This window comes from Pocillopora damicornis, chromosome 5, assembly GCF_964200805.1.
Source record: "Pocillopora damicornis chromosome 5, jaPocDami1.2, whole genome shotgun sequence".
NCBI lineage: Eukaryota > Metazoa > Cnidaria > Anthozoa > Scleractinia > Pocilloporidae > Pocillopora > Pocillopora damicornis.
The window spans coordinates 20933666-20955345 of record NC_142674.1 but is presented as its reverse complement, the minus strand read 5'-3'; the positions used below and the strand labels follow the sequence as shown (position 1 = coordinate 20955345).

The 21680-nt window shown below is 39.2% G+C and overlaps 2 long non-coding RNA genes and 2 pseudogenes across 3 annotated transcripts; 3 read left to right on the top strand and 1 right to left on the bottom strand.

Annotated features, from left to right (window-relative positions):
- The first annotated feature begins 1813 nt into the window (after positions 1-1813).
- LOC149045900 (uncharacterized) lies at positions 1814-3954 on the top strand. Its single transcript, XR_016186686.1, has 2 exons — positions 1814-2815; positions 3388-3954. It is a non-coding gene; the product is annotated as an uncharacterized LOC149045900 (long non-coding RNA).
- A 5746-nt stretch (positions 3955-9700) lies between these two features.
- LOC149045899 (uncharacterized) lies at positions 9701-11512 on the bottom strand. Its single transcript, XR_016186685.1, has 2 exons — positions 10225-11512; positions 9701-10056 (listed from the first exon to the last, which is right to left on the bottom strand). It is a non-coding gene; the product is annotated as an uncharacterized LOC149045899 (long non-coding RNA).
- A 1511-nt stretch (positions 11513-13023) lies between these two features.
- Positions 13024-14944, top strand: LOC149045898 (uncharacterized; annotated as a pseudogene).
- A 2225-nt stretch (positions 14945-17169) lies between these two features.
- LOC149045897 (uncharacterized) lies at positions 17170-20911 on the top strand (annotated as a pseudogene). The gene has a single exon (XR_016186511.1). The product of XR_016186511.1 is annotated as an uncharacterized LOC149045897 (transcript).
- The last annotated feature ends 769 nt before the right edge of the window (positions 20912-21680 follow it).

Below are 21680 nucleotides of genomic sequence, written 5' to 3'. Positions count from 1 at the left end.
TGTCGATGAAATATGTTTAGTTCTTTTTGACGTTTCCTTTGTTTTTAAAGCCTACTTGGGTGTCGTATGATTTTGCTCTTAACTATCGCATACAACCTCAAATGTTCGCATGCAGCGTGAGCCTTGCAAATTTTGCGGAAAAAATTTTAAAAAATCACTATGGGCACGACATTTCCCCTCGAAATTTCGACGGTAAGATTTGACATGTATTTGAGTTGAAAGCTTATTGCGTGCGATGGCTGCGGATACATCGAAAAGCACTGCAGCATGTGTATTCAGCCAGTAGGCTGTGTTTTCCGGAGATCGAGTCTTAAACAGGGTGTGAGATGTCACTCAATGGTCCTTTAAACAGTGTATCTCTCCGAGCTGGAGAAGAAGCCAATTCTCAACGCACGGGAAACTAGCACACGGTCGACAAGAACTGGTCCTCTCGCGCATACACAGTCAACAATCGTGTTGGTTTGAATACGTAGTCTATCACCGCTCACCAACTTAATCTCTTTCACCGACTCTCCCATCCTTCACGCTCCTTGCAGTGAAACAAACGAACTCCCATGAGTGACCAAAAGAGAATTTCTCCTCACAATATCAATACAATATCATGCATAGAAGTAATGAGAATACAGTAAAATGTCAATTAGGGGATTATAAGTTGATCTAATACCAAATTCTCCAAATTGATTTGATACCTTGGGAGTTAAAGGGTTAAGATTCTAAAAAAAACAGGGGATCAACAACATAATTTTTACCTGAATGAAAGTGATCCTCGCAGTGATGTGCACTACTTAGGCAGTAGTGAAAATAAGGCCTGAAAAAAATTTCAGGCCTGTACGGGATTTGAACCCATGACCTCTGCGATACCGGTGCAGCGCTCTACCAACTGAGCTAACAAGCCAACTGGGAGCTGGTCATGATAGTGGTAAATAAACCCGTGAAGTGAAATTTTTTTCAGGCCTTATTTTCACTACTGCCTAAGTAGTGCACATCACTGCGAGGATCACTTTCATTCATGTCTTTATCCGCAGTTCAAATATATGACTTTCATATATTCTTAACCGCATATTCATCACTTCACGGGTTTATTTAGAACCACTATCATGACCAGCTCCCAGTTGGCTTGTTAGCTCAGTTGGTAGAGCGCTGCACCGGTATCGCAGAGGTCATGGGTTCAAATCCCGTACAGGCCTGAAATTTTTTTCAGGCCTTATTTTCACTACTGCCTAAGTAGTGCACATCACTGCGAGGATCACTTTCATTCATGTCTCTATCCGCAGTTCAAATATATGACTTTCATATATTCTTGACCGCATATAATTTTTACCATTAAGAACAAGTCTCTGTAAGAATCAAACATCTTAGGAAATAAAAATTTTCAAACCCCCCTTCAAATTTTGCATACAGTTTGCATATGGTTACTCAGGGGGGATGCACAAAAATGCGCTTTTTAAAGTTTGTAGCACTCTTGTTGCCATGGTAACAACGACTGCTTGTTCGAGGCCTGGGGCCTCATTTTCATACAAAAACGTCGCAAAAAAAGAGTGAAATGTTTATTTCTCTATCTCAAGCTAAATACAACATTACAAATTGGCACTTCTACCATACATAGTAACATCATTCGTCTTTACTTTGATACATTTAATTTCTCCTGGGAGTGAATGTGAACACGCTAATAGATTATTTATCTCGGTACAGTTTCGGTCATAAAAGTACAACGATTCTTGAACTAAAAATACCCACCTAGCTGGTTATAATATTCTAGTTTTTAAATATGTAAAAATCTCTACGCGCCTGCCTCTACTTTTTGTAGGGGCAATACGCGAGCGAAGCTCAAAAATCAGATATTGCATAATTTGGCGATCTTTGCATCTAATGTTCTCAACAACAAATGTTTCAGACAAATGAAACATGCAAGGCTTTGAAAGAATGTTATCTTATGAGCAATATCCCGAAGAGAAATCTCGCCTCTGGTTGTCATCTTTTAATAAAAATAGGTCCGCAATGCGTACTTGTGTGGGATTATATTGACAAAGTGTTTGCAAGGGGTTTTTGAGCGGAAGGAAACCTGTCGCTCACCGTGAGTCAACTGTACTACAGGGGTGATATTAGGCCTAGAATCAACAGCCTGAATAGTAATTTTTGTGTGGGAATTATTTGAACAAATACAGATTCACAGGAGAGATCTGGGGTATTAACTTATACTTTTATCAAGCAATATGCCTTTCCCTCCCTCCCTGGAAGCTTTTTGGCGTGTTTTTGAACGTTTGGTAATCGTCTTCAACAATTAAATTACCTCTTGGTGGCTTAGGCTATTTATTTGTTTATACGGCAATACTGGAAATACTTGGAGCAGTAAATATTTTCGTAACAGTCATTGAAAAAAAATTGAAAAAATTTCTGCAACTACTGTTTAACTCGTGGATACACGATAGCGTAGAAACGAGTTCTTGTGGGCGCTCTGCGATATGCAAATTAGCGTGGACTCTTCGTAATTAGTCGTAATTAGTCGGCTTCGAACTCGAGATCTATCCTTCCGAAGAAGTAAGTCCAAAGTCCTGGCGCTATTATGATTGCACTGATCGTTGCGATATTTATTGTCTTTACACGCCTGTTTCGACATTTACTAAATTGAAATGGACTTCAAATGTTTCAGATTAGTGCTATGATCAACTTAAAAACCAAATTTGAAGGGTCTTCGAATCGTCCATGCGCTAAACATAACGAGGACCAGCGAGAATCACGAAGACTTTGTGAGTGACAGCAAGCTGTTGACACAGAAATTCCCACGGAAACATGTACCCATGACATAAAAAAAATGGTAATTTGCAGCATTATTTCTTTCTACGCCAATTTGGGTCTTTCCGTTGTAATCGTTTCGTTTTGTTATTCTTCTATGCAAACGTGACTGTTTTGATGGTAAGAATGAAAGATGATCGCTTTCAAGAAGTCGTTGCCGAGCACGTGACTATAATCTGGCCGGTGTTGTTTTGATCACTTGACGATCTTTTTCGCTGAAAATACAGGACGACTTCCTATTTCAAGGAATGCTTTTCCAATTAATTTCTATCGCATCGGTGTAAAAAAGTACAGGTATATGGGTGTTCTGAAAAACAAAAGGGAAATTCAAAACTACGAGAAATTGCGAGTAATCGGCCTCTCCTGCTACACGCGGGTTTTTTTGGTGTAACATGCGTGTGTTTCCCATAAGTTACAAGCACTTTACGCACGTGGGAATGCTGCAATCACGAATTTTAGATTACGTGAAAGTCACGCATGTGGTTGTTTGCTCACTTCACTAATATGTTTGTTTGCTTGTTGTTTTTTTTTTGGTATCCTGGAGTATTTCAGGAGGGGTTGCAGACTTAACTGTGGAATAATTGTTTAATGCAGGGTTGTCAATAAAGGTTGCAGTTAGAAATTAGCCAAGATGTTAAAGGAGCTGCCTTGAAATTTCAAGACTGTGTGTTATGTAGTTTATTTTTGTCTTTTGTAAATGGTTGTTAAACTGGACAACTCTTAGAAAGATGACTTCAAACTTAATTTTAAAAGGCCTGTTCTGGTACCAATGAATAAGCAGCATTTCCTTATTAATAGTTTTGCGAGTTTCTTATTACAAATTCCTCTGAAAAAAGGGAAACAACTCTTTTCATAAATATTTACTGCTTTCTTTTGTTGCTCTCTTAACTTAAAAACAATGTACATCATGATAAGGTAATTTGTTAGAGGACACCGTGAAATGAGGCCCAAACAGCTTTATGATCTGTGAAATATGTTTCTAAAATATCTGCTTGTATATCAATGTTAGATATATTTGTATATATATGATCAATTACTGTGTTGTTGTCAGTTGTATAAGTTGATATGAACTGTTTGTAATGGTTATCCCTCACTAGTAAATTATACAAAGGTCTTTTGTCTGTTTCAACAAGCCAATTTATATTAAAGTCTCCAGTAATGTTATTGTTGTCTGGTGAAATGTTATTTAGTACCTCAGTTATTGCTTCATAAAGTTGTCTTACAGGCACGTTTGGGGAGTGATATATCCCTATGATTATTCAATCCTAAAGACTTGCTAACTTAATTACTGTTATTTCAACACCATGTATATTGTGACAATAGGAGTATCCAGGTAAGTATGGGATTTTACTGTACACAGCTGTACCACCATAAGACCTTGATCCATTGCTGGAATTAAGGTTATCATTACGGAAGAGAACATAACCAGCAATGTCATACATGTCATTATTATTTTGAGAATTAAATCTTGTTTCTGTGAAAATATTGATATCAGCACTTAGATAAATAATTTAAGTCTTTACGTATATCTTCTATGTGTTTGTGAAGAGACCTTACATTAAGATAACACAGTTTAAGAAGGGAAAATGTTATGTCATGGAGAGGGGAGATGCAAAGCTTAAGTTTTGCAGTTGTTCTTAATCTCTCCATCTGGATTAACAGCAATCTTGCTTTCACACAAATTGGAAATATATAGGCCTTCTATAGCAGTCACTCTACTGAGTCCCACATAATGTATGTGTGGAATAGTATTTCTGGTACTAAAATCCACAACAATTCTACTGTCAGTATCACCTTGTGACCTTTGAATTGTTTTTGCTGCTGCGGAACGCAGTGGTAATTGTTTTCTAACAACTTGTGCTGTTCTGTTTCTACCTACCACAAACTGTCTAGTCACAGGGTTTACTGGGGTCCATGTGTGTTCAATTCCTTGTACATACAAATGTCTTTTTTCATTCCTTGTTTTCTGACCTACATCTGAGTGGTCAAATTGTACCCATACAATACCAGATGGTTTGGTTTGTTGATGTAACTGAACTAGTTTAACAACATTTCCAGCACCATTTGTCATGCCATCTTCGGTTCGTACATTCATGACAAGGTGTGTTCTTTCACCCTCAGCAAGACAAAGGGTTGAGGCTAACTGTTTTGTTTTTCTTGGATCATTGGGTATTTGTCTTAGTATTTTGTTTCTTTGCTCTGGAGAGATAGCTCCAATAACACCATCTGGAGCATTTATTGTGGATTTGTTTCCTGTGGCTGCATTATGGGCCCTTTGATTAAATTCATCTACTTTAGCATTCTGTATAAATAAGTGAGGTGCATCTATTGGGTTGTTGATGTCTTCTTGTATAGCTCTCTTTAAGTTTTGCAATGTCAGCTACTGTGTGTTTACTTTTGCGCAACCTATTAAGTAATTCCACAAACAATTTGCTGTCTCTTTGACCCATGATTTCATTAAGTTTAAACATTTTAAAGTGTTTATGCCATAAAGCACTGCCTGATACAAATCTTTTGTTAAATGCGATTTGCCAACACCAGCTCCTCCACTGAGGAAGCAGTAGAAAGGGGTTTCTGAGGTTTTAATCTGATGTAAAATGTGATAAAAAATTCTTTTTGCTCTTTATCGGGTGTCTGGACCACATGACGAGCTTTGCTCACCAAAAGAATTTATGCAAATGAGGCTGAGGCGGATCTGAGATCCGCCTAGCAATTATTAACTGTAAGAGAAGAACTGACTTCGCACCCACAGAACGACCGAGGTGTTGCGGATGAATTTTCAGTAATTACTTTTTTGGCACTTTTCGGCGTCCAAATTGCATGGCGAGAGTAACCCAAAACCTTAAAGCAGACCCTTCTTGTCACAATACGAATGTTTTCCAGATAGGGACACGCGTTAATGTCAGCTCCACTCGCGTGATTGCATTTTTCAAGGTTAAACCCTCGCGTGGATCTAACAACTCAAGTTTACTTTAAAGCGTACAATGTAAGCCAAAGTAATTTTATAATTTAACTCCATGATCGAAATTTTGTTTACAAAGGATAGTAACGGATCGACATCGACCTAGGCCTAGAGTGTCAGCTTCACTCGCGGGAAGTCAACCATTTTCTCTTGCCCCTTGCGCAACATAGAATGCAAATTTGCTGACCCACTCTATTGATACACACAACTCGACAGTCGTTAAGAGTTGAAAAAGATTAAGGTTTTTTACCAAAACCATGTATTTCCGATTTTTAAACGCTAACAAAAATTTAGTAATGGTATGTCCACTCCGGAAAATAATACCGCAAACAACAGCAAGCCCTAACCGCGATGAGAACACTCATGGATCACACAGCGCAACAGAACTCATTTTGTTTGTTTGTTTGGGTTTTTTCCGATAATATTGGCCTGTAAAGAAATATATAATGGAGTTTTTTTGTACCCTCCGCCGGCACCATATAATTGGCTAAATGCTAAGGAAGTAATATACTCTAAAGAGATCATTAAAGGAGTAAAATCTTTAAAATAATTTTTCCTGCTGGGGTTTCCTGGCGTACCACTGCGAACACGGCGAACCTCATGTATAAGGTTGCGAGAAAATAAACAAAGACAAGTAGAAAAAGTTCTTTACTCACAAATCTCTTTTACAATCTACGACCGATTTTACATCTCGTGTCTGAAGTAAGACTTGGAAATGCAAATGCAATTTAATACGTTACGTGAAGAGGTATTTTACTCGTTGGTAATTTTATTCCTAAATTCGTTATTTATTTTTAATTGAAAAATCACGGGATTTGAGGACAGACACCACCAAGGCAAACACAACATCGACGTAAAAATTACCAGTCAACGGAACGTGCACTTATGATGTGTAATTAAGTTAAGGTTGGTTGGTCATCTAAACAGGAAAACTATCTTTTTCTATTAAAACAAACATTGCTTTTTCATCACGGCTTTTCGCGGTTAACGTTCAATTAAATCTGCAAAGGAAAAAAAATCAAGACAAGTAGATTTAATTATGTCGCAATTCAAAATTAGTTTGTCATAAGATGAAAACGCACAGTCTAAAATGAAACAACTCCCAAAGAGAGACAGAACCAAATAAAAAAAAAGGAAAGATTTTGCCTTCAGATAACAAAAGCCCAAATAGGACTGACCACCCAAGAGAGACAGAACCAGGACTGACTACCCAAGACGGACAGAACCAGGTGAAAAAAAAAGGAAAGGTTCTGCCTTCAGATAACAACATCCCAAACAGGACTGACTACCCAAGAGAGACAGAACCAGGTGAAAAAAAGGGAAAGGTTCTGCCTTCAGATAACAACAGCCCAAATAGGACTGTCTACCCAAGAGAGACAAAGCCAGGTGAAAAAAAGGGAAGGTTCTGCCTTCAGATAACAACAGCCCAAATAGGACTGACTACCCAAGAGAGACAGAACCAGGTGAAAAAAAGGGAAAGGTTCTGCCTTCAGATAACAACAGCCCAAATAGGACTGACTACCCAAGAGAGACAGAGCCAGGTGGAAAAAAAAGGAAAGGTTCTGCTTTCAGATAACAACAGCCCAAACAGAACTGACTACCCAAGAAAGACAGAACCAGGTGAAAAAAAGGGAAAGGTTCTGCCTTCAGATAACAACAGCCCAAACAGGACTGACTACCCAAGAGAGACAGAACCAGGTGAAAAAAGGGAAAGGTTCTGCCTTCAGATAACAACAGCCCAAATAGGACTGACTACCCAAGAGAGACAGAACCAGGTGAAAAAAAGGGAAAGGTTCTGCCTTCAGATAACAACAGCCCAAATAGGACTGACTACTCAAGAGAGACAGAACCAGGTAAAAAAAAGGGAAAGGTTCTGCCTTCAGATAACAACAGCCCAAATAGGACTGACTACCCAAGAGGGACAGAACCAGGCGAAAAAAAGGGAAAGGTTCTGCCTTCAGATAACAACAGCCCAAATAGGACTGACTACCCAAGAGGGACAGAACCAGGTGAAAAAAAAGGGAAAGGTTCTGCCTTCAGATAACAACAGCCCAAATAGGACTGACTACCCAAGAGAGACAGAGCCAGGTGGAAAAAAAAGGAAAGGTTCTGCTTTCAGATAACAACAGCCCAAACAGAACTGACTACCCAAGAGAGACAGAACCAGGTGAAAAAAAGGGAAAGGTTCTGCCTTCAGATAACAACAGCCCAAACAGGACTGACTACCCAAGAGAGACAGAACCAGGTGAAAAAAAGGGAAAGGTTCTGCCTTCAGATAACAACAGCCCAAACAGAACTGACTACCCAAGAGAGACAGAACCAGGTGAAAAAAAAAGGAAAGGTTCTGCCTTCAGATAACAACAGTTCACATACGAATGACAAAACCGGGAAAAAAATTAAAAAATGAAGGTTCTTCCCTCACGGAGATAAGTCTAATTACACAAGAAATAACAAAAGAACGAGAGTATCTTCAGGATTCTACTTTCGAAACTGCGAAATAGTACAGTACGATTAGTAACAAAACACACTAACCTGCCAAGAGCGCGTCATCTTATAGGGATGGAATATTTGAGCTGTGATGTCAGGGTTCATTCCATAATTAGTTCATCTTGCTCATGTTAGGTTTCAACAGTTTGATAATACACCATGTGATTTTAAGCATCTGTCACCTAACTATCACAGAAATAATTCCTTCTCTTGCTTCGAAAGCACAGAAGTAAAGGTAAACCTTGCTTTGCTGATTAAATGGTTTGGGCATCATCATTTTCGACTCAAAGGTTATTAAGCAGCGAGATTTATCGCGCGTCATCATATAGCTCTAGACAGAAATTATCAGGCATACAACCTTATCTAAAAGCCAAATTGGACAGGCCAGCGAGTAGAATTTCTTCCTCGCGAAGTTTTACACAGTTAAGACCTTACCTTAAGGAAAGAACGATGGCCCCTTTTCGCAGATACCGCCGAATATACTCGTACCTTCGCACAGAATTTTTGCGGGATAAGTTCCCGCGCTTACCTGATGATTGGGACTACTGTCTATTTTATACTGAAAGAACTCCTCAGTATGGACGCCAGAAAAGTATTATCAAAATATCTAACCAATCGTTTCAAGTGTTAAATGATACTCTTGTATCTCCAGAACATACTGCAGTCGAAATCTCTCTTGAAAACAAGGTCCTTACCGAGCGGCTCACCGGCTTCCATGTTGACTTAGGGTCAAAGGTCTGATCAGAGTGAAATATAAGTTGGCTAACACAATTTAATTTTGGTACTGTCGTGACAGAACAGATAATCGCTCTTTGCGTCACAAACCAATAAATCTGTAGATCACGAACAAAACATGCTGGGTACAATAACTGTTACTTGATAGTCATGTCACGCACTACAACCAGGCTATCCTCAAATGCCATGACACATTACGGCTTAGCTAAGCCGTTCTTGTCGCTGAATCATTCTACAATTATGAAAATTGCCATTCACGCCATGAATGCGTAGTTATCTCCTAAGAGAAAATTGTGCAAAAGAGTCCTAAATTTACGTAGCTCTCCTAACGCGCAAGCCGCGCGGATCCTCGCGCCTGTTTACATTTTAATTGTTAACGTCAATTAATTTCACGCTCGAAGCCAAACACCTCGCTTTCACTTGCTAATTGAGCCCTCTCGCTTTACTTTGACAAGCCTATGGATCATTTTACGCATCCCTGGTGAGAATTCTTTTCTTGAGCAAAGCTCGTCATGTGACGAAAATCGAAATCAGGTAATTCATTCAATATCAATGGTTCATTATTCAGCGATGTTGATGGAATGTTGAGATCATCAGAGAGGTCATAGTTTTCACTTAAATCAGGATGTAAATCTTCATGAGATCCAATCCTTGAACGGAATTGGTCAATGGAGATCCCCATATTTACTTGTGTGCTTGAGCGAGCAACAACAACAATCCAACTAACTAGAAACTCAGTTTATTAAAATAGATAACACTCTTAACAGTTCAACGCAAACAATAGTTTCTTTCCGTTTGTGACACTTTGAGACACTCGTGAGACATTTTGAGACACTCGTGAGACACTTTGAGACACCCTGAGACTCTTTGAAGCGCAACCCGCACAAATACATTCAAGCCGACAAATGTTGGCTTGCGAGAGTACAATGACTCCTTTCAATCTGGCACAACCCGCACCGAAGGTCCAAGCCGATAAATGTTGGCTTGTGAAAACGTGAAAGCTCCTGTGCAACCTGCACTGAACACAAGCCGCGTTTCAGCGTGTTGGCTTACGTGAAAAAATCTTCTGTTATAGACACCTGAAGAAATAACGAAACAAACGCCTCGGATTATGAAAGAAAGAACACAAACCAGGTGTACAAATGTAATCGCCTTTCGTGAGAGCTTAATCGCGAAGCTCCCACAACAAAATTTAAAAGTTAAAGCACGCAAAGAACCCGTGAAAATATGAAATGACTTATCCTTACCTTGGAAACGAAAATCCCCAAGAAACAAATATGAAATTCCGAATAAGTTCTCCAAAACCCAACGACTGAGAAGAGAAATGGCCGCCGTACAGTACACTATGAAAAAACGCTGACTGGAATCCAGTCTTCACGGCTCACTGAACGCAAATAGAAACCACGTGACAAGCACTTCTCTCTCGTGGACAAATAAATAAAGAAAGAAAGAAATAAAGAAATAAATTTCGCGGGCCTTGACTAAGTGTGGGAAATCCCACACAAAAATTGATCAACCTTCATGCCGGAGGACTACTCGACGTAACTACAAACATATACCTCAAATCGTGTGCATATCATCCAGATTCCGAGTGCTGCACCTTCTTTCTTGGGAATTTGAGCGATCCGAATTCCTCTGAAGATACACTGTTATACTTGTATGTCATTTACAACATGTTGAAGTCGGCTGAGCTACACGAAACTATCCTTACACCAGTCATTTGTAATAAACATGTACGTTGTCACGATGGCGTGACACTGTATTTCTCCGTGAAGTTTCCATCGGTCGTCCCAAAGAAGACGAGAAATGGACATTTTTCGATTTATCAGCAGATTTCCGCGCATTCTAAGTAAAGACAACCAAAAAAAAAAAAAAAAAAAAAAGAGAGAGAGGAAAACTTCGATTGAACGTTCGTAAACACATACATTTTTTTATTTTTAAATAAATAAAATAAATAAAAATAAATAAATAAACACATACATGAAGACTTTGACTTTACAGAAATCGATCATATGGTCAGAAAGGCCATATGATCGACCGTAAACGTCGCACTGTAGGGCTTGTTGACGTGGTCTAGCTTCATCATCACACTCAACGCAACTGAGGATGAATGCTCATTTTGATCAGTTCGTATTCGTATTGTAGCTAGCTTTACCCTCTTCATATATACTTTGATCGGATCAAAAGATACATGCGACCGCTAGAGGAAACAGAGCACAACTACATAATATTTGCCTATTCTGATCCTAGGGAAATGATGCTATCAGACTACTACTGTGAAAAAAGTCACAAGCATAAACAATAGACTGTTATCTTAAAAACATCACACTTATCTTACGCAAGGCAACAAGTTAATTCTATTCGACATTCGTTTACCAGGTGTTTACATCTGTTATTGTTAAGAAAGTCACAAATAGACACAACAGAACTTTACTTGTATGTTACGCTGCATCCATGTATTTGTTGTTATAGAAACGAACAACACTGCCCTCTGTTGTTAGAAACGAACAACGCTTTTAGAGTCGTTACTCAAACATATTTCAATTCTGTCCATACAATCAATTTCTGTGTAGTCAAAGTCTTCATGACATTTTAAGACACAAGAAAGAGTTTCCCAAGCTTACGAAATGTCCGTGAGTAAGAAACGAGTACATACCAAACGAACAACGCTTCATTTTTTGTCAGAAACGGAGAACGCTTTCTTTTAGTTGTTGGAAACGAACAACGCTTTTAGAATCGTTACTCAAACATATTTCAATTCCGAGCATGCGATCGATTTCTGTGTAGTCAAAGTCAACATGACTCAGGCTTCGGAGGACATAACTTCGGGCGAGATGACTCTCGGGCGACTTGACCGGTTGCCGTGTCAGCAAGGGAATATAACACGGTGGTTCGTTGCTATGCGATTTCCTCCCATAGCGTCCCTCTTGTCACGTGATCCAACAGGCCTTTGTTGTTTTCGCGTTCGATGGCTCAGTAGCGGTGGAGATATTGAAATTCGCTTCTCGGCAATACAATAAACAATATGAATACATTTGCATCTTACACAGTTGCCCAACATTCCAGTTATGGCTTTCTAATAATAAAGCTTGCATACGCTGCCGTTTGGTAACGAAAAGCGAGTTTTACTCAGTCCCCTTCTGAGACAAATTCCTGGTTTAAACGCAAGCTAAAAGGTCAAAATCGTTACTTTCAGGGGTAGGTATATTCTTCCCATACTAAAGTATCTTTTTGATTTCGGGACCCCCCCATAGGATTGTGTTTTCGAGGTGAAATCGTTTAAGAATGTGAATTTGGCGCGTTTTGAGGGGGAAATCCATCCTGGGTAATTTTCTATTCTCGTTGTATCCTACCTATCACAAATAAAAAAAGCTTTATCGTTATATGTAGACTCCGTTTGTTTGTATTTTCAATCGTGGAAACCGTAAATTTGTACATTTTAAACCCCGATTTTATCGAGCGCTCGATGCTTCTTGCTGGCAGCCATATTGGATTCTCTACAGATCGCCAATCATTGTGTGTAATTACGGCAGTAAAAAGACCATTTGAGGAAGAATCTTCTTATGGCCAGCAATTTTTCAGGGGATAAACGGGACGATAGGTAAGCAAAGCAATTCTGAACGTCGAATTCGCGTTTGTGTGATTATATTGAATAATTTAAATTTCTTGCTCACTTTGCAGTCGAAAACCTCTGTGCGGAAAAAGCAGAAAATGCAGTAAGCCTAATTCTCACCAAGGACGCTGTGATTCTAGTAGAACTTTTCACGCATTCTGGAAGAGTTCATCTTCACATGTAGCTTTGAAAAGAAAAGGAGAGTTACAAGAACAAAACAAAAGGTTCATCACAGGACATTGAAGCGAAAAAGGCTCGGTTGGATGAATATGGTAATATTATAACTTTGAGTGTTTTCTAAACGTGCAAAAGATTTCATTTTTACCGCCATGCTACTCTGAAGTTCGAACGGAAAATTAAGTTATGCATGTACAACATTCTGTTCCTTTAGTATTTTATTTACATGTGATTGCAAAAAACATGACGAGCGAGAGCAAACCGGATGTTAAAAAATTCGTGGGGTTTGGTTGCTATGGTGTGACGTCATGATCCGGCTCAGTAGCTATCATCGCTTTCGATTTGTGGTTTCAACAGGGGAGCGTTCGGTGATTACCTTAACACCGTTGTGTACAACCTCCAATGGCGTCAATCCTGTTTATTTTGAGGGGCTGGATTTTTCTTTTGACTTTTCTTGAGGTTGAATTTCAGACATTACTCGCAAGAGCGGGAAATTTGTTCTCATTTCGATCAGGTGCTGTGCGGCATGGATGCCTTCGATATTCGAAGAGCAAAATAGCTGCACTCCACGAGCGATTCGAGGGACTGGTATCTCCTGAATTCCAAAATATGCGGCATTCCTGTAGGAAAATTCATGTCGAGTAGCCCTTTGGTGTCAAGCTTTCCAAAAGAATTTAACACAGTGCAACTCTCGAATCTTAAAAATGGCGGGCACTTGGATCGACGACTAGTTCACAAAGAAGAGGTATTCATAGCCTCTTCTTTCGGCGTTGTTTCCGCGATACTTCGGCAAAAACTAAAAGCGGGCGAAGAAGAAAAGTACAGTTGGTTGGTTGATGGCATCAACAGCCTAAATATTGGCCAAGATAATGAAGATTGCCAAACAGCGACTGACACACGTGACAACAACAAGGACAAAATTCATGACCCTGTACAAACAGTATTTGGAGTCGATTCAAGGTCAGCCATATCCATAGAGGATATCGAGAAGAGTCAAGATGAAAATCTTAAGCTTAAGGCTGAACTTGAAGTTGCGCTTTCCCAGTTAGAGACCCTTCGAGATGAGGTGAAAAACGGCGGTCAATCGACGCTGAGCTCAGGCACACAGGACCCGGCAAAGGACAACCCGGACAGTACAGTACAAGCGATATGTGGACCTTGATCGGCGATGTTTGCGATAAGTTCCAGGTGCCTCTTGCATCTTTATTCGCCGATCAGGTGGACCAGAATGTTGAAGTGGCTAAAGTGATGAGCGATATCGCAGAACAGCTGCTGAGAAATTAAAAAAGACCCGAAGCAAGCCCTGGAAGCAATTGACTGACTGAGTGTGATAAGGAAAGTAAACAATATTGTTGCACATGAAAAGTAACTAAGGAATGTTACCAAAGAACAATGCACGAGTAAGAAAAGTCTGGTTCACTTTTCATTTTTTCAGCAGATCTACTTGTTCATTATCTGGATTGAAATCATTGCGTTGAAGTCCTGGCATAGTTGTATGCCTGAGTGCTTCTGGGATATATAACATAATAAGTATTTTGGTTCGCACATGGTAAATCGAAGTTCTAGTGAGTGTTATATATCCTCTTTGGTTCACCCAGGTTGAAGTCCTGGTATAATTGTATGCCTGAGTGCTTCTGGGATATATAACATGAGCAGTACTTTTGGTTCGCACATGGTATCGAAGTTCTAGCAAGTGTTATATATCCTCTCTGGTTCACCCAGGTTGAAGTCCTGGCATAATTGTATGCCTGAGTGCTTCTGGGATATATAACATAACAAGTACTTTGGTTCGCACATGGTTTTGAAGTTCTAGCAAGTGTAATATATCCTCTTTGGTTCACCCAGGTTGAAGTCCTGGCATAGTTGTATGCCTGAGTGCTTCTGGGATATATAACATAATAAGTATTTTGGTTCGCACAAGATATTGAAGTTCTAGCAAGTGTTATATATCCTCTTCTGTTCACCCAGGTTGAAGTCCTGGCATAATTGTATGCCTGAGTGCTTCTGGGATATATAACATAATAAGTACTTTGGTTCGCACATGGTTTTGAAGTTCTAGCAAGTGTTATATATCCTCTTTGGTTCACCCAAGTTGAAGTCCTGGCATAGTTGTATGCCTGAGTGCTTCTGGGATATATAGCATAATAAGTATTTTGGTTCGCGTGTGTTGGGTAAGACATGGTTGTAGCCAACTTCAATCCTCTGGTTGGCTATCTACCAGCTCATATCCAATGCGTACTCGTGGAATAATTGTTAAGTATTTCTGTTAGATTATGGTATGGGAGAACCTGGAAAGTGATGTTATTCCCTCACGATGCTACCTTTCATTACTATTATCAGAATACCCTTTCCATCATAGCGGCTATTCGGCTATTTTTTTAACGTAAGAATACCCTCTTTGAATGAACAAACAAATAATTGTTCAATAAGTTCCAAATTTATTCATCATCCAATTTTCTTTTTTTTTTTTCGTGGGGGGGGGGGGGGGATCATTTCAAATAATATGGAATTGTAATACGGAAACGTGGTGCCGAAAACAAAAAGCAAAAGGGGGCGAGAACCAATGATTCAAAAAAACAAAAAAAAAAACCGTAGCGTACTTATTCAACTTATGTAGTTCGGTCGATTAACACACTCGCAGGCATTCCTACTGATCGATAACGTTACCAAGTGTTTTCACTTCGCGTGTGAAAGCTTGCCTCAGTGGGAACTTTAGCATCATATAGTGGGTGGGAGAGAGCGGACTTTGGATGTGTCCTATTTCAGTCGTGTACTGGTTGAAATAAAAGAAAATGCAGTATGATAGACGGCTGGCTTTTAAAATATAAAGTGTTGCGACTTCAGCCTGGGAAATTGTTGAATACACTGCGATAATTTCGTACCGTGTAAAACGACCCGAAGTGTATACTGTAAAATTCTGGTTAGATTATCTACCTGCAGACAAAACAATCCGGTTATAGGCCCCCCGATAACCCCGCTTCCCCCCTCTGCTGGATGACAGTGCTAACTGGAAATTTTGCTTTAATATGACTTTAAATTAAAAACGAATTTAGATCAACATTACCATGGCTTGTTTCTAAACGCTTTTCAATCCGCTAAACCTACCCAAAACCCTTTACAAAGTTTTATTATATGGCTGCGATAGCACGCGCGCTCAGATTGGTTAATTAGCGGTCCGTAATCCCCCGGTAAACGCCCACGGGCATAGCAAATTTTTTCCGCCACGGTTTTGGTTTACAAAACCTAGCGAACTTAGTGACTTTCGCTGAAAGGAACTTCGTTAAAAAAGCAAGGAATTGAACAAAAAACGTATCTCTTCTTTAACTATGCGTTCTGAAAAACATTTCTTTTCTGAATTTTATTATCCTGACGAAATTGTGACGGAAAATGAAGGCAATGTATAAGTTCACTCTATTTCACGCGCTTTACCTATTTGAAGCCATATTATAAAAAAAAAAAAAAACTTAATAACCTTGTTTGCTAAGGCTTTACTGTAAAATTCCATAATTTCGGGCTGAAATTTTGATTTATGGACCTCGCCCAGAGGCTCGGTTCATAAAGCAAAAATTTCATCCCTCAGTCTGGAATTTTACAGTTAAGCCCTCGCGCCCGGCTATTAAGTAGTTAGTATTAGCCAAGGGCTTATAACCGAAATTTTACAGTATCAAAAATCTAACATGCTGAATTCGCACTACTTCACGGTTTAAACGGCTAAATTTCGCCGTCAAACCCCGCAACGTTCTCATTTTGATCGACATACGCGTTTCGTCTGTAGTCGTAGCGTGAGCGTTGCGTGCATTAATCGAAGGCAAAAGTCGTGGCGTCCGGTTCGTCCCTTGTTCATTTCAGGCAGACTTAAAAAAGGGGGAATTTCGCGTGAGTGTTAAAAATGACCCAAAAATGACGAAATCCGAGATTCTTTCAACAAAAAGGGTCTATTATACTCTTTCTTAGTATCGATTTGCTGGCACGTACGTATTTGTCTGGCGGTTTACGGTCTAGAAAATAGAGCGGTTTCAGAAAAGGAAAGCTGACTTGGAAAGTCAGCAAATAAAGTCGGCTCGTCCGCTTTCGCTTTTGTTCCCGGCCTATTGATAAAAATCAAAGAGCCAAAATACGTCATTCACTCCAAACGTGGCATACATTCACTGACACGTTTTTAATTACCAAAATAGAAATTTTAATTATAAACGCACACTCTCGTTTCAGGATTATAACACGCTCGCGCGAAAGTTCGCACTTTCAGCGTAACATAAATGATCAGTAGCAGGGATATTGTTACAATGGAATGTTGCAAGCTGCTGGACGTCAAGCTGAGATCGTGGAGTAAAACTCCTCGATCTCAGCAGGATCCAAAGCTCTTTTTTCGGTTGCTAAGAACGTCTGGCTCGTCATGGTTGAGATCTAATTTCTCTGTTTTTTTTGTTTTTTTTAAGAGGGACAAATACAAACTTCTGTTGCTCAGAAAGATGCAGTAGAAGAAGAGCTACAAAGCCTTCAAAAGAGTGTGGAAGAAAAGGAAGATCAAGTAAAGCAACAAGAGGAAAAAGTAACACAATTAAATGAGCAATATCACAAATTTAAATCTCTGCTTGAACAAAAAGGCTTTTCAGTAGCTAGGAGGAAAAATGCCAGTACAACTTATGATATGATTACAAATGTCAATTCCAGCACTAAGTACAGACGAAGACAGGAGACAAAAAATGTATTAGAATTTATTCATGGGGGAAAGGAAGGGTCAATATATGGGGCTTGGGATTATATTTCATCTACTGCTGACAATCAAACCATGGACACACTGATTTCTGGACTTAAACGAGGGAAATATCTCCAGGGTCTGTTTGACAAGACAATGAAAGGGTATCAAAATTCCGATGAGGCTTTGAAACAAGCTGTTTTTATGAAGTACCAGAACTTTCTGTCTCGCAGAAAGTATTCCCTTGTCTGCAAAACTCAGTCTTCAGTTTTTGATCCAAACTCTGATCTATGGGTACCCCGTAACATAAAATGTTTAGGTTTGGACTTAAGGGTGCCAAATATAGCTATTTCTGACAAACGGGTGGAGAATTTTGTGAGAAGTCTTGACATTGGTCATGTTAATCAAATTCCCAATGCACCGGGTGTTTCCAGAACAATAACTGGGTTGGTTTTTATGATAATTGATCTGCACCTTAGACTTCACTATTTATTCCGTAAGCTAATTTGGTTTAATGACAACATAAATCATTTCATCATGCAATTTTCTGATGATGGGGCCCCTGAGTCAAGTCAGCTAACCATGTCAATTGGCAGCCTAACATCATGGAATTTTGGGGACAGGGTGAGAAGCAGGGATTTCCAGTACATTTTACATTGTGTCAGTCGGGGGGAGAAAGATGAGGTGTTACAAAGTATCTGGAAGCAACACACTGATGAAATGGAAATGTTAGAGGGTAATATATTTGTTGTTTCTAACAAGCAGTGTACTGTAGAGTTTCAGCCCAGTGCTGATATGAGCTGGCAAAGCTGGGCTAACAATGAGTTAAATCAAGCTGCCACTTACCCATCTCCTTATGCTAACGTAAGCAAAGGAAATATGTGTACTATGGGTGCCACTATTGGGATGGGGGAGGAAGATTTATTCAAACCTTATACTCTGGAGGTCAGAAATTCCCATGTTAAGGGGGTAAATGAGTTTATGATTTCCCTGCCATCTTCCCTGAATGAAAAAAATCACCACTCTAGAAAACTACAGTTCATGGCAGAGAATGGGATTCGCCAGTTAGGCACCCCCCGAATTGGAATTTTTGCAGAGCGGCAGCGCCCAGAGCCTATCCACTGTGAAATTAATGCATGGCAACATGTGTTAAATATCATATACAGGGTAGTAGCACAAAGAGGTGTTTTTACCAAATTTATTGATATATTAAGTGCCTCGGCTGTAGAAAGGAGAGCTGATCAAGGAAATGGTAATGAGAATAGAAAATCACAAGTTTATGTTCCACATAATGATGGTGCTGGAGAACGATCTACTAGGGTTGATTTTGTTAATGCCTCTAACCAAAAGCTTGTATGTGACCTGGACAATGCACTGTCAAGTAACCATAAGGAAGATTTTGGTGAACTTGGTTGTGGGTTGGGGTATTTAGCTTCTGTGATTAAGGATCACTATAATGATGAGGCTCAGAGGCACAAGAAGCTTCCAGTACGGTTGATAGGAGACCAGGCCATTGCTTTGGCAAACTTTTCTTTTAGGCTCATTGATGCCCTTAAAGTCTTAGATGAATCCCCAGCCCAGAAACTAGAAAGATTAGCATTAGGAAAAATTGCACAATTCCTTAGGAATGCTGGGGCTCTTTTTAACAAAATTGAAGTTAGCCCTTCCTACCTTGGTGAGCTCACAGAATTTTGTACACCTTATTTTAATTTATATGCATTATTTTTTTCATCAGATGTTAATGTAACTGTGTGGACAGTAGGGTATGCCATACCATATCATGCAACTAAACTGTATGAAAGTTACAAAGTGGGTTATGGTATAATATCATTACAGGCAAAAGAGGCTAAACATTAAATGACTTGGATTTGACAAACAGATCCAATAAAACAACTGAAAAAGGGAAATGGTGGCAAGTCATGAGAGCTAATTATGTAAGAGCATTTTATTTGCCAGAACATCAACCAATGCCAAGTTCTTATACTTCTCATTTTAAGTCTCAGCTTCCTTCTCAGCTAAATTCAAGCAACTTTTAGCAATTGTGGAAGAGAAAAGGAAATTAATGATTATATATGTGAGGTATGTGTAGATGCCAGGGTGACTGTCCAGTGTGCAGAGGGACAGCAACTAATACCTGAAGTACTTTCATCATTAAAACCAGTCCTATGCTCTGTATGTAATGAGAGATTTCCTGATACTGTAACATACGAGGCTCATAAAAGTGTTCACTTATGCAGCAAACAGCCTGTTAGTCCAGCTACAATTAGCCGTAATCTAAACCCTAGAAATATGAAAGTAAGTGACCTAAAAATGGAGTTGCAAAGTAGGCAATTAAGCACTAGTGGACACAAAGATGTTCTTATTAGACGCCTTGAGGGTACATTAGCAAGTGAGACTATATAGAATAAGACTTTTCACTGTCAATGTATCACCAGAAAGCTCCATAATCATATTTTATTACCATTTATAAAGTTTACATAAGTTTATTTTTTAACCAGGTAAATTTAACTGCAATGTCACCTAAGATTATTTATGATTGAAGTTGTAATAAAATTTAAAATAATATATTTTACACACCAGATGGAAAGCTAAATATATTTACAGGAAATACAGTGTCTAGAAAATTTCAACATGAGACCATGTTGACACAGACGTGTAACTAATGTATGTTTGAAAAAAAAGCTACAAACTCGTGTTTCTTTGATCAACACTAATCTCACAATATTAATTAATATTACCTTGTTTATTCATGAGACTTTGTAAGCTTTTGTCGAAAACAAAATCCTCTGCCGTGTACCGTTGAATATAAAATGTCACCATAGCCTTCTGACTTTTGAGGTTGTATTCAACAACAAAAGGAGTGTTTTTAGATACAACAACGGCTGACCTGCCTTTGTAAACAGACAACAGCTTTCCCTTTGATTTCGGTTGTTGACTGAAATGTCTTTTTCTAAGAACATCCTGGCCTTCGAATCTCGCCGGCGAAAATACTTTCTCCACTGCTTGTATACAAGATAGTGTCGAAGTAATTTTTGATTTTCTTTCATTAAATTTCACTTCTCCACTATAGCCCCTGAACAAAACTGTTATGTGACGAAATATCTGCCACGGAATGAAGATGACAACTGGGCCTACCAATGATGTTGCTTTTGAGCGACTTAGTTTCGAAGCAATCTGCTCTCCAATTTCTAAAAGGTAGCCATCCACCAGTGGACCACAAAGCTCAAGTTTGTTGCCGCAAACCTCTTCCAGTCCGCTATTCATCTTCCCCATACCATAGTTTGGTCGTCTTTTTGCTCGCCTGACCGCCTTCATCCACTCCCGCTCAAAAGAAAACTTCAGCTCCAGTTCACTTGCGTTCCAAAATGTTTTTCCCCTCTCTGAAAAATCTGTTTGGCCTCTTAAATCGAACACGACTTCACTTAAATTCGCCGCCATGTTGCTTTACGTTGGAATACTAATGGAAATTACCGCAGACATTCACGCGCCCGCACTTCCGGGAGGAAAAAACCTAGCAACGAACCACCGTGATTATTCCGTAAGATGATAGAAACACACACGTCACCAATGCCACCCATTTTACCGCTGACGCCTTGTTTTAAGTTTTAGCTCTAACAACCGGTAGATTAAACCGCAATTTCTTAGCTAAAGTGCGATCTCTAGAGTTTACAGCAAAAAACATGGATGCAAGAAAAAAGATTAGAATTACGCACAAGATTACCTCGAAAAGCAAATACAAATAGCCGCGCATAGTCCTGGCATATATCATGTAATTCATCAACAAGAGCTTAATACTCTAAAACATTGAAGAGAACATACAGTAAAAAGCACAGCAAAATTGAGGAGGAAAATGATATTTTTTTTATTCTATATCATCAAAATATACAACGCAAGCTCATAGTTATAAGAAACAGATATTTCCAAGACTGATATACATGTCAGCCTAAATGATTAATTTGAGAAAAACATTTTCTCCAGTAAAGTACGGCCTCAAAATAATCAATATGTGGTCTTAAATATTCGAGACATATGTAATATCTACAGTACTTCTCTTAAACAGGTGACTTATCTTTGTTTCACCAGAAGCTTTTTAACTGAACAGCAATAAAGGTAAGAATTAATCTGTCACGAATAGATTCTGAACCAGAAGTTCTCGGAACATAGGAGAGTTTTAAGTATATGCATCAGCTAATGTTTTTCTTGCGTTGGAACTACTC